This window comes from Tachysurus fulvidraco, chromosome 16, assembly GCF_022655615.1.
Source record: "Tachysurus fulvidraco isolate hzauxx_2018 chromosome 16, HZAU_PFXX_2.0, whole genome shotgun sequence".
Taxonomy (NCBI): Eukaryota; Metazoa; Chordata; class Actinopteri; order Siluriformes; family Bagridae; genus Tachysurus; species Tachysurus fulvidraco.
Genome location: NC_062533.1, coordinates 20,812,051 through 20,824,550, shown reverse-complemented (window position 1 = coordinate 20,824,550; position 12,500 = coordinate 20,812,051). Strand labels below are relative to the sequence as shown.

Here is a 12,500-nt window from a genome sequence, read left to right as displayed (position 1 = left end):
CTGGAAACTACATAAGACTGAAAAGACTGGAACACTAGGAATAGGAAGGATGGGGAAATTAGGGAATGTTGATCACAAGGAGAAGAAGAGATAATAAGGAAAGACTGTGAGATTAAAATAAGGCAAGAAGAAGATCAGGAGATGAAATATAATAAATGTCCACAGGAAAGAGAAATAAAAACCAGGAAGGAAGAAAAAATGGAAAATGGAAGCTGGAAAAGTGCAAAGTCTATTAAACCCTGACAGGGAACATAAACATAAGGAAGAAGGAAAAGCCCACACAGCCTAATACACACACACACACACACACACACACACACACACACACACACACACACACACACACACAAACACACATACACATACACAAATACACACACATACAAATACACATATACACACACACATACACACGTCTCAGCTCGGTGTTCACACTGGAGGTGTTTAAATTTAAAGTCAACAGAAATGCTGGTTTTCACAGTGATGTTCCAGACAGAGCACAGACGACTGTAGAGACGACTGTAGAGACGACTGTAGAGGGAGGAGTTAGAGGTACAGTTAGAGTTAGAGTTAGAGGTAGAGGTAGAGGTAGAGTTAGAGGTAGAGTTAGAGCCGCAGTCATCGTGACCACTTACTACAAGAATGTGTCTATAAAACCACTCGCCAAATATCATCACACACAATACAGATGGTTACAGCAAGTTCCTGAACAAACACTCGGTCTCTTATCAGCATTACATCACTCCTGGGCCTCAGGCCTAAAGAGTTCACTGCTTTTACAAGTTAACACACTTACGTTACTGAATAAGTCGGTGCTGAGTAAATAAACCCAATGTCACACACTGCTCATAAGGCACGAAGCATTAGCTCATTAACCTGTTAGCCTGTTAGTTACAGCTCCTGAGTCCTCAGCTATGGCGCGTTATAGATGAGTGAGGTTTCCACTGAGAAAGTGAAGGGAGGAGCAGCACAGAGAGGGGGCGGGGAACAGTGAGGGGGCGGAGCACAGAGAGGGGGCGGAGCACAGAGAGGGGACGGAGCACAGTGAGGGGCTGGGCACAGTGAGGGGGCGGAGCACAGTGAGGGGGCGGAGCATATGATAGACAAAAAGGTGGAAGATATTTTCTTTTCAGCTGGTGTTACAATAAGCCTTCATTTCTGAAATAATTAAAATGATGTCAGTGATAAATAAACAGTAATAAACAAATAAATAAACAGTAAAAAACAAATAAATAAACAGTAAAAAACAAATAAATAAACAGTAATAAACAAATAAATAAACAGTAATAAACAAATAAATAAACAGTAATAAACAAATAAATAAACAGTAATAAACAAATAAATAAACAGTAATGAATTTTTCCAGACCTATTTGCTGTAATCTACATCAGAGTGATTTATTTTTTAATAAACTGCAGCTCATGTTCTAGTATAAAGGCCCTAATGACACCCCTGGTATTGATTACTAATGGTGTTGCTGTGGGCGTGGCCGGGGGCGGAGCTTACTACACTGTTGTCGATTCTGAATCAGAGGTTAATTAAGTGAATAATTAAACAAGCCAAAAGCAAACAATAAGTTCTCTGAGTCATTTAGAGCTGAAAATGTCTTCATAAAAATGTCTTCATAAAAATGTCTTCAACACAACCTCAGAAAAACGTTTGCTAATAAAGTGAAAAAAAAAATCACAACTGGAGACTAAATAAATCAGATAATTATAGAAATGTCTTTCTCTCTGCCTTCAGTAGCCGCTGAGGCCACGTCACTCGAACGCTCTGACGAGAGAGACGACAGATGCTTTTCTTCTCCGTTCTTCAGCTAAACCAGTTTAAACTGGAGTGTATGAGGAGTTAATTACACAGGACATGTAGCTCACTGCACTGAGGTTTCCTTCTGCACACATCTCATATGAAACATCTCCAGTTAGATGGCTCCTGGAGTTTGTGAAGAAGCAGGAAGTTTGGGATGGAATTTCATCATCATCAGTGTGAGGAAAGTGTTTCTAAAACTGAAGTCTGTCGAAGGAAAAGCAGTTCATATTCAAATGAGCTCTGGTCTCCGTCTGAGGCTGAGTGAAAATAACACTGCAGTTTAATTAAAAATGGGTCGAGACACTTTTCTGCTTCCAACGTGGCTTTGATCCCAGATTTCTCTTCATGTCTCCAAGGACATTTTCAGAACATTTACATCACAATGGCGACACGAGTTGAGAAGAGTGAAACAGGATCGCTTGTCTGTCTGACGAAAAGAGAAGAAAGACAGAGAAAAAAGGAAGAACAGATGAATAGAACACACCTGCTTCACCGGGGCTCATGCTGAGGCACTGACCAGATCCAAAGCCTGATACACTGAAGCAATAAAACCTGTCATTTATTACCAAATATCTATTTTAGTATTACATTAGTGATTAGAAGTCCGGCGCTCTATTCACACACATGGGGGCGGAGTTAGTCTAATAGAGGGGCGTGGCTCAGGCACAGTAGAGTCTGTCTCTTCAGTTGTGACTCTGAATAAAGCTCCTTGTGTGATATACAGTTATAAACAGTTATAAAGTGATAACGTCTGTCTGATTCAGTACGGAGGTAAAGACAAAACTCCTGAGGTAAAGGAACATTATCGCTCTTCATGCTGCTGTTTGTCTCCAGATGTTGGTTGTTAAACCCATGTTATGTTACGTCTGACATTCTGTCATGGATTTTGATTAGTTTGGTGAATTTTACATCTCTACATCATCAAACTCAGTGATTAGTAACGACTGAATGGCAGCGCAGCAGTAGACTGCAGTGGCCACTCCGATCCAATACGGTGCTATTTAGGTTTTTTACATTTTTATTTACATAGCGGTGTTTATGTCTATAACCGCCAGAAATGAATAAAATACAGAAATCATGTGACAGCCAACCTGCACGGTGATGTGGTGGAAACGCTCTCGCAACCTCAGTTTGCCGTGAAGAGACCAGGCCTCCTGTCCTCAAAAAGCACCTCGAAAGCGGTGCTCGAGGACCCGGAAGCGCGGTTAGCAGGCAGGTGTCTGTGCTAGGCTAAAGACATATGGCTTTCCCGTCCATTCTACTTTCCAATGTTTTCTCCCTGGACAATAAAATGGACTACGTCCGACTCAAACGCTCTACACGGCGAGAGATTAAAAACTGCTGCGTCTTTGTTTTGTCGGAGACGTGGCTCAGAGACAGGGTTCCGGATGCTGCCATTCAGCTAGGTGGGCTCAGCTCTGTGCGGTAAGGCTCATGGTGGTGTGTGTGTTTACTTTAACACAGAATGGTGCGAGAACTCTGTGTAAGAATTGTATTTATTTACCTGGGGAATTCACAACGGTTTTCATTATCAGAGTGTACATTCCCGCTAGCGCTAATGCTAAAAAGGCTCTATGTGAACTCTATGGGGATATTAGCGACCTACAGAATATTCACCCCGACAGACTGTTTATCATCGCCTGAGATTTCTGACTCACTGACTCAAGTCAGTGCTCCCTAAATCCCATCAGTATGTGGACTTTGCAATGAAAGCAGGAAAACACGCTCGATCTTGTTTACACAAACATTCCCGGCGTGTATTGTGCGGAGCCCCGCCCCCTGCCATGCGGAGCCCCGCCCACACCTCGACTACTCGGACCACATCTCTGTTATCTAATTCCAGCATACAGAGCACTGGTCAGACTCTCAACTGGTTCTGAAGGTGAAAACCTGGCCAGCAGGAGCCACGGCACATGTGGCAGGCATACAGGCGGTTACAAACTTCAAGACAACTTCATCTTCCAGATGTGCTGAATGACTTCTATGCTCACTTTGAGGTGCAAAACAACGTAACGCTGGACCAGACAACATTCCTAGCAGTGTGTTCAGGGAATGTACAGAACAGCTAGCGGATGTCTCACTAACATCTTCAACATTTCCCAAGACAACCACCATTGTCCCTGTCCCACACACACATCAACTGTATGGACTGCACTGATCTACACCAAATACACACTCTTCAAAAATACATCCTTCACTGTCTTTTGTCCTGCACTGTCTTATCTGTCTTGTCTGTCTTGTCTGTCTTGTCTGTCTTGTCCTGCACTGTGTACACCAGGTTACACAGATCCACTTTATGTCTGTAGGACACTTACTAAGTCCTTATAGCTCTGTGTGTTTTATGTAGCACCCCGATCCTTGAGAAACGTTGTGTCATGTCACTGTGTACTGTAACAGTTATATATGGTGTAATGACAATAAAAGCTTCTTGACTTGACTTTAAACACAAGTGACACTGTGATGTAAATGATGTGGAAGTCGTCTGTGAATCTGGGCTCAAAGCCACGCTGCAGAAGTGAGGAATTCTGAGCCAGTCGTAATTAAAGCGCCGGAGCGACTGCAGCCGCGACTTTCCCGTATTCAGACCCTGGAGCTCGGTTCAGTATTAACTGCTTTCCTCCTACACATTCAGGAAAAACTCGGAGACATGACTGATGACCGACTTCCTCTCAGACTTCCTACAAAATGTGCAACATACTTTTTCTTCCTGAAAAATAAAATAATCTGGTGTTGAACATGTCACTGAAGTTACAGCGGCTATAAACAGTCGCTTCGTCACCAGCCTCTGGTTAGTGTGAGCCAGGACAAAACCCTACACATTATAGATCAGTTAACTGAAATCTAATTAACCCTGTTTTACAGCTCACACAGTGCCTTTAATGAGTTTACAGAAGAGTGGAGACACACACAGTGGGCAGGGTCCGATATTAGGGTTAGATCAGATTCTGTACTGTTGTTGCACATGGGAACAGAATTCAGTTAGCATCGTAGCGCAGTGTAAAGCAGTAGTGCAGTACAGACGGATGTAGTGATGTACATAAACTAATATAATCTAGACATAATTATACAGGGAATATATAAGAGTGTCATGTGACTCTTTCTCTCTTTTCTCTTCTAGCTCTGAAGATGTCCTCCAGTTGTAACTCCATGTCTGGTTGCTATAGCAACGATATCTTTGTAGATAAGCATGTGATGATGAGAGATGATGTCCTTCATGAGAGCAGCGACGGATTGATCAGGAGAATGGAGATGGAGAAACTCCATCGCTGATGAAACATCTCGAGAGCTTCAGTGCCTGTTGCCTCTGTGGAGAAACTATAACATCGTTATTTAACATTAGCTGATGGTTTTAATTAAAATACCATGTTATTTTTATATCCTGTTTGTTCTGACACTGAATAAAAACCCTTAATGATGACGGGTGTTAATGTGTCGTGGTGTGGTGGTTATTACGTGTGAGGTAGCGAAAGTGAACAGTGTTGCTATAGTAACATCCTGGTGTGGATTCGTACGGTAGTCAGTGTGAGCTGTCTGTAATAACTGTATAATTAACATACTGTGTTTATTACACAAATGATAATCATTAACTGGATAAAGTCAGACTACAAGTCACGTCAATTATTTGTAGAAAACCGAAGCATCTCTGCCCTGCCTCGGACTCTTCAGGATCATCTTCATATTCAGCTTAATGTGGACAAAAGTCTTGAGAAACTTCATTGGTGACCTTATACATGATTTATGACCACATTCCTATTACAAATAACCACTGAGAACGTGAGGTGTGAGGCAGTGAGGACATGAGGCAGTGAGGACATAAGGCTGTGAGGACATGAGGCAGTGAGGACATGAGGCAGTGAGGATATAAGAATGCGAGTCAGGAAGGAACATGAGGTGTGAGGCAGTGAAGACATCAGGCAATGAAGACGTGAGGCAGACAGAATATGAATCAGTGAGAATATGAGGACGTGGACTTGGCTATTTAAAAAAAAACTGTTTGTGCCACCATTGTGGTGTCGAGTCACGTTATTAAGACTGTGTGTGTGTGTGTGTGTGTGTGTGTGTGTGTGTGTGTGTGTGTGTGTGTGTGTGTGTGTGTGTGTGTGTGTGATGTTACATGTGTCATCCACCCAATCACACAGTGGAAAGCTGGACACACTCGTCTGTAACTATGTTCTCATTAACCCTCAGCGCCGCTCTCTCCTCACACCTCACTAATGATTGTTTAGAGCGACGGTTAGAGGTCTGATTCTCATCCAGAACGTTGCTGCTGGAGTTCAGCTCGAGGTGAAACCAGAGAGAATATGAAACCAGAGCTTTCACATCGACTTTTAAAGGTCTGGCTGGATTTTAAAGGCTGTGGTTCGGTGGTTCGGTGGTTCGGTCCTCCGGCTGTGAGTCAGTGGAAATGAAACGAGGCCAAAAGACTGAAAGAAATGCTTTAAAGAAAAAAAAAACCAGATCTACAGTGATTATGTTTAATCACGGTGTGTGTGTGTGTGTGTGTGTGTGTGTGTGTGTGTGTGTGTGTGTGTGTGTGTTGATGGACTAGTCACGAGTCAGTGTCTGAAGCTTCGCTCTGTGTTTTGAGCTGATTCATTAATGATTGTGATATTTTGGGCTCTTTGGCTCTGAATGTTGGTATCTGAATAAACTGAAGATGTTTAAACTCAAGTTAAAGTGATTTAATGTCTCCTGAAAGACAACAAAGTGTTTGTGTTCACTGAGAACTGGTGACGGAGGAGGCGGAGCTTCTGAGTGTGTGTACACGCTGTAGTGTATGTTATGTTATTGTGTGTCACTCCACTAGGGGGCGAAGTGGAGCTGAGACCCCTGAGCAGCACTCAGCATGCTTCCTGAAGACTTCTTCTGATGACACGTGACACCAATCTATATTTATATCAGACCAAAGTTTCCCACACTAGAGGTCGTGACCCCGTGTGATGTCACCGGATTTCACATTCTACTCTTTTGTTATTAGTTTTATAAATTATCAAAGAGGGGTTTGGGCTAAATGTCGGAAACTTTTACAATCAAACAAGTCACATTTTAAATGAGCCAAATGGGCGGAGCCAGTGACATGACACTCGGACAGAGTGACTTCTGACTCAGCATCGGTTTGTGAATAAATAAATAATATAATAAAGTTTGCTAGAAGAAGTAAGTAGCAGCTCAGAGCATGAGCTGAATGAGAGCTCTAGATAATGAACAGATATTTGATCACATTAGGGTTATGAGGAGGAGGAGAGTGTTAAGAGATAAAGAATGTAAAGAACATGAGAAGGTCAGGAGCTGAAGAACATAAAGAATGTGAGGAAGGTGAAGAATGTGAGGAGGTGAGGAGGTGTAGCTGCAGGTTCACAGGGTGGTTTCATTATCAGTGTTTAATCAGGTTTAATTATGAAATCCACTCAGAACCAGATTATATCATTAGCACATGACAGTGTGTGTGTGTGTGTGTGTGTGTGTGTGTGTGTGTGTGTGTGTGTGTGTGTGTGTGTGAAATCAAGAAGCTTTTATTGTCATTGCATGCATATATATGTGACACAGTACACGGTGTAGTCCATACAGTGGAGTGTGTGTGTGTGTGTGTGTGTGTGTGTGTGTGTGTGTGTGTGTGTGTGTGTGTGTGTGTGTGTTCTGTAAAGCTGCTTTGTGACAATGTTAAGTGTTAAATGCACTATACAAATAAACTTGCATTGAATTGTTACACAGTCTGGTCATGAGGGCCGAATGCTTCGGGACATTTTTCCAGACAGCCAGGAGGGTGAAGAGTGTGTGAGGTGTGTGTAGGGTGAAGAGTGTGTGAGAGGTGTGTGTAGGGTGAAGAGTGTGTGAGAGGTGTGTGTAGGGTGAAGAGTGTGTGTGAGGGGTGTGTAGGATGAAGAGTGTGCGTGAGGGGTGTGTAGGGTGAAGAGTGTGTGTGAAGTGTGTGTAGGGTGAAGAGTGTGTGTGAGGGGTGTGTAGGGAGAAGAAGGTGTGTGAGGTGTGTGTAGGGTGAAGAGTGTGTGTGAGGGGTGTGTAGGGTGAAGAGTGTGTGTGAGGGGTGTATAGGGTGAAGAGTGTGTGTGAGGGGGTGTGTAGGGTGAAGAGTGTGTGTGAGGGGTGTGTAGGGTGAAGAGTGTGTGTGAGGTGTGTGTGGGGTGAAGAGTGTGTGTGAGGGGTGTGGGGTGAAGAGTGTGTGTGAGGGGTGTGTAGGGTGAAGAGTGTGTGTGAGGTGTGTGTAGGGTGAAGAGTGTGTGTGAGGTGTGTGTAGGGTGAAGAGTGTGTGTGAGGGGTGTGTAGGGTGAAGAGTGTGTGTGAGGGGTGTGTAGGGTGAAGAGTGTGTGTGAGGTGTGTGTAGGGTGAAGAGTGTGTGTGAGGGGTGTGTCGGGTGATCGGCGAACTTAATGATATGGTTCGATCTGTGCATTGCTGTACAGTCGTGAGTCAGCAGGGTGAATAGCATTGGACTGAGCACACAGCCCTGAGGGGCTCCAGTGTTCAGGGTCTCCGCTGTCCTGGAAGTGGCTGTGGATTGTCTGGGCGCTTTGCTTCGCTGATGTCTCGGGACAGTTTGGCCCTTGCTGTTCTCTGGCCGCCCTGTCCACCCTGTCCACCCTGTCTCTCGGGGCTCCACACAGTACACACTGGGCATGTTTGTGTAAACAAGCTTTCCCCTCTTGTTGTCCACATACTGATGGAATTTAGGGAGCACTGACTTGAGATTTGCATGATTGAAATCTCCAGCGATGATAAACAGTCAGATCGCTAATATCCCCATAGGGTTTACATAGAGCCGCTTTAGCGTTAGCGCTGGGGGAATTTACTGTACACTCTGATAATGAATGCAGTGGTGACTTCTCATGGTAAATAAAATGGCCTGCACCTCTCAAACTCCACTAACGATGAACAGCAGCTAGAAACAAGCACAGAGTTCTTGCACCATTCCGTGTTGATGTAAACACACCACCGCCGTGAGCCTTACCGCACAGAGCTGCATTTCTGTCAGCACCAAATGACGTGAACCCATCTAGCTGAGCCACGTCTCCATGAAAACAAAGACGCAGCAGTTTCTAAACTCTTGCCCATGTGGTCTGTTTGAGTGGGATGTAGTCCAATTTATTATCCAGGAAGCAAACATCTGAGAGTAGAACAGACGGGAGAGCCGGCCAGCTAGGGTTTGTTTTTAGCCTAGCACTAACACCTGCCCACTTACCGTGCTTCTGCTTTCGGCGTCCCCTCTCCTGATCACCGCCATCAGGCGACGCTGAGGAATGGAGGCCTGGTCTCCACAGAGAAGAGGTTGCGAAGCTTCTACATCATCATGCAGGTTGGTTGTTGTTGATTTTTTGTTGATTCTACCCAGAGTCGTTTGCCTTTAGACATCTCCTGCTCTATGTCTTCTTTATTCTCTGAAAAATATAGAAACAAAATAAGAAACAAATCTATGTAGAAGCAGAAGCTTTTTATTTACCCCAAAACAAAATCCTAATTACGGGGGCAAAAACATGATGATCTGGAACACGTGCACTTACACTAATGTCGGTTAACACTGTAAGGTATATAATGTAGTCGAGAACATTGTGAGGTTTATTTTTGGGAAGTGCAGGAACTACATTTACCTTCGTGAACATAGTCGCTTTAAAGGTTGCATAGCAACGCTGATGCTGGGTAAAATCTCTACACGCTTTACTCAAAAACAAACAAACAAACTTCTTAACTGAGACAAATGGATTATATATATAAATCTTACAAAAGCCATCATTCTGTATGATTTATAAGCTGCTTCCCTCATGGAGCCCAGGACCCCGTGACATTTGTTGGTATTACTATATTTAATTTGTGGAGACACTTTAATCCCTAACGAACGGTTTTTAAATGTTTTTATTCTTTGTCATTCGAAGCTTTTTTGTGCTTTTTGTTAATTCAGTTCTTTATTCAAAAGGGGGAGCAAAAGAAATAACACTTATAATTAAATATTTTCCAATATATTGTGTTTTAATCATATTAATGTGTTACATAGAAACAGACAAGCAGAAATAAAGGTTGTTCCCATAAAGATCATTCCACAAAGATCATACTGGTTAACCAGCTACACCAGCACCGGTTTGCTTGGTAACACCATGACTATGCTGGTCACCCAGCTATACCTGCACTATACCTGCACTATACCTGCACTATACCTGCACTATACCAGCACTATACCAGCACTATACCTGCACTATACCAGCACTATACCAGCACTATACCTGCACTATACCTGCACTATACCTGCACTATACCTGCACTATACCTGCACTATACCAGCACTATACCTGCACTATACCTGCACTATACCTGCACTATACCTGCACTATACCTGCACTATACCTGCACTATACCAGCACTATACCTGCACTATACCTGCACTATACCTGCACTATACCTGCACTATACCTGCACTATACCAGCACTATACCTGCACTATACCTGCACTATACCTGCACTATACCAGCACTATACCTGCACTATACCTGCACTATACCTGCACTATACCAGCACTATACCTGCACTATACCTGCACTATACCTGCACTATACCAGCACTATACCTGCACTATATCTGCACTATACCTGCACTATACCTGCACTATACCAGCACTATACCTGCACTATATCTGCACTATACCTGCACTATACCAGCACTATACCTGCACTATATCTGCACTATACCTGCACTATACCAGCACTATACCTGCACTATACCTGCACTATACCTGCACTATACCAGCACTATACCTGCACTATACCTGCACTATACCTGCATTATACCAGCACTATACCTGCACTATACCTGCACTATACCTGCACTATACCAGCACTATACCTGCACTATACCAGCATTATACCAGCATTATACCAGCACTATACCTGCACTATACCTGCACTATACCTGCACTATACCAGCACTATACCAGCACTATACCTGCACTATACCAGCACTATACCAGCACTATACCTGCACTATACCTGCACTATACCAGCACTGACCAGCATTATACCTGCACTATACCTGCACTATAACTGCACTATACCTGCACTATACCTGCACTATACCTGCACTATAACTGCACTATACCTGCACTATACCTGTACTATACCTGCACTATACCAGCACTATAACTGCACTATACCAGCACTATACCAGCACTATACCAGCACTATACCAGCACTATACCAGCACTATACCAGCACTGACCAGCACTGACCAGCACTATACCAGCACTATACCAGCATTGTACCAGCACTATACCAGCATTATACCAGCATTGTACCAGCACTATACCAGCATTATACCAGCACTGACCAGCACTATACCAGCATTATACCAGCACTATACCAGCATTATACCAGCACTATACCAGCACTATACCAGCACTGACCAGCACTGACCAGCACTATACCTGCACTATAACTGCACTATACCAGCACTATACCAGCACTATACCAGCATTATACAAGCATTGTACCAGCACTATACCAGCATTATACCAGCATTGTACCAGCACTATACCAGCATTATACCAGCACTGACCAGCACTATACCAGCACTATACTTGCACTATACCAGCATTATACCAGCACTATACTGTACCAGCACTATACCAGCACTATACCAGCATTATTCCAGCACTATACCAGCATTATACCGGCACTATACCAGCACTATACCAGCACTATACCAGCATTATACCAGCACTATACCAGCATTATACCAGCACTATACCAGCACTATACCTGCACTATACCAGCACTATACCAGCACTATACCAGCACTATACCAGCACTATACCAGCACTATACCAGCACTATACCAGCATTATACCAGCACTATACCAGCATTATACCAGCACTATACCAGCACTATACCTGCACTATACCAGCATTATACCAGCACTATACCAGCACTATACCAGCACTATACCAGCACTATACCAGCACTATACCAGCACTATACCAGCACTATACCAGCACTATACCTGCACTATACCAGCATTATACCAGCACTATACCAGCACTATACCAGCACTGACCAGCACTATACCAGCATGAACCAGTAAAAACCATCCTGGACCAGCATGGAATTCATGCTGGTTTATACTGGATTTTTCAGCAGGGTATGTATGTTATTTATTTATTTATTTACCTTTATTTTACCAGGAAGTCTCTTTGAGATCAAAAATAATAAGAATAAGAATAAGGGACTTTGCATTTGTAATAAAGCGTAGAGACACATGATACACTGGATCAAGGCTCCGTACGATGGAGGAGGCCGCGTACATATAATATGTCACCATAATCAATCACAGACAGGAAGGAAGCTTCCACGTTTGTTGTCATTAAATGTAAAACTAGATTTATTTCTAAAATAAAAGCCGATCTTTATTTTGAGCTTCTTAACTAGATTAACAATATGTACATTAAAAAAAAAGTTTGTCGTCTATCCATATACCCAAGTACTTGTATGTGCGTACCCTCTCCATGGAATTACCATCAGACGTAAAAATGCTAAGATCATCAAGCAGCTGTGGGCGAGTTTTTGATAAGACCATGTACTTAGTTTTCTGAGGATTTAAAACCAATTTTAACTGAACAGAGCAGTTTGTAATGACTGAGATGCAGTCTGAAGCTCTGGCACAGCCGGTGCTATAGAAGGAGCATATGTATAAATGA

General features: G+C 43.2%; 2 long non-coding RNA genes across 2 annotated transcripts in view; one reads left to right on the top strand and one right to left on the bottom strand.

Annotated features, from left to right (window-relative positions):
• LOC125139010 overlaps positions 1–5,054 on the top strand; it is a 5,747-nt gene extending 693 nt beyond the window's left edge. Inside the window, exon 3 of the long non-coding RNA XR_007138119.1 lies at positions 4,928–5,054. This is a non-coding gene — a long non-coding RNA (uncharacterized LOC125139010). The remainder of the gene's footprint in view (positions 1–4,927) is intronic.
• The window catches only part of LOC113647985, a 12,632-nt gene continuing 5,127 nt past the window's right edge, over positions 4,996–12,500 (bottom strand). Inside the window, exons 2-3 of the long non-coding RNA XR_003441791.2 lie at positions 9,005–9,200; positions 4,996–5,124 (exon numbers count right to left, since the gene is read on the bottom strand). This is a non-coding gene — a long non-coding RNA (uncharacterized LOC113647985). The remainder of the gene's footprint in view (positions 5,125–9,004; positions 9,201–12,500) is intronic.